We start from the raw sequence: 1,599 nt of genomic DNA on the forward strand, positions 1-1,599 counted from the left end.
ACATTTGTGACCCCCATATCTTGAAATTCTTTACAGCTGGGGGCCTGAAATTGTAATACCTAGTATCTATGAGGGTCCACTGTACACCCTGAAAATTACAGGTCATTGTGACATACATATTAGGAGATATGGAGGTTTGTACAGAGCTGTGAGGATGCAGAAATACATTTCACAGGCAGAGCTCGTGCTATGAGATGGGGGCGGGGCTGCCTGTGTCTCCTTCACATGAAGGCTGAGCTGTGTGCTTGACGGCAGCAATCATTTGAATTGATGACACAGAGCACGGAGCAGCCTCACTGAGATCTGTGTATCCAAGGATGAGAGCTGGGCGGGGTATTCAAAGTAGCTGGGCGGAGCAACCGGCTAAAAACCTCTGGGGAGAACTATGATCACTATTATATTAGTGGCAGATATCAACAACACTAGATACACTTTTTTGAATTTGTATGCCCCTTATGTCAATCGCATTTCTAAATGAAGTGCATAAGCAAGCCAAACAAACACAACAAGGATTCTTATCAATATGTGGTGACTTAAACTGTGTCTGTACCTGATAGATCTATGGACTCTTCCCCTGCACAAGGTTAATGCCTAAAAATCACAAGCACCGTTTGATACCGGGTTTTGTTTCCATGCTAACAAGAGAGACTATTTGTATTACTGTTCCACACGCACATCCTATTCAAAAATTCATCTTTTTTTGATAGACCTGTTACTTCAATAAGTTTTTGCCTCCTCTAAAGAAAGTATCACCTGCACCTATCTTTCTTTCTATTTAAGACAATATTAATACAGTGGGTCTTTATTTATGGAAAAACAATATATCCCACTAAGTTCATCTACTTATTAGCCAAAAAAATAACATTTATAAAAATGACTAAAGTACACTAATTTCCGGAAATTACAGCAAGTACATATCTTGCCTCTCAATTAAAAAAAAAAAAAATCAATGCCAAAATAAAATCCCCCTTTTTAAATATCAAATCACAATGTCAAATATCAAATCACAAATAGCAGAAACCTTTAGTGAATATTAAAAATCTTTATATAAGCTTAAGGTCCATCCAACTACTGCCCAAACCTCAACTGAGCAGATTGCAAAATTCCTACAAACTCTATTACCTAGACTAAGTGATACAGATTACCTTAATCAAGCCTTTTGCCCATAAAGAAGTGGAACAGGCTATAAAACAACTCCCCTCAATAAATCTTCAAGATGCAATGGCTTTTTAGCCATTGTACTGTACTAGTACTGTACCCAGTGAAATTCGTAATGTGGTTTTTGTTACATTGCCAAACCAGGCAAAGAATTTCCTTACTAAATACTAACCTGAAAAGATATGCCAAGGCCATTGCCTCCAGACTAATGTCTATGTTCCTAATTCAATTACCTCAGACTAAGAAGGGTTTTGTGTCTGGAAGACAAACTTCTAATAGTACTGGAAGAAAGAACATTATGGGAATGGTAAAGATATCCACCATAATACTCAAATTTAGATGCCAAAAAGGTCCACTGGGAATGCCACTCTGCTGAAAGTTGGAATGAATCGATTTATCCTCTCTATGAATATGGCTTTATATACATGTCCCTCTGCCCAA

This window comes from Pyxicephalus adspersus, chromosome 1 (genome assembly GCF_032062135.1).
Source record: "Pyxicephalus adspersus chromosome 1, UCB_Pads_2.0, whole genome shotgun sequence".
NCBI lineage: Eukaryota > Metazoa > Chordata > Amphibia > Anura > Pyxicephalidae > Pyxicephalus > Pyxicephalus adspersus.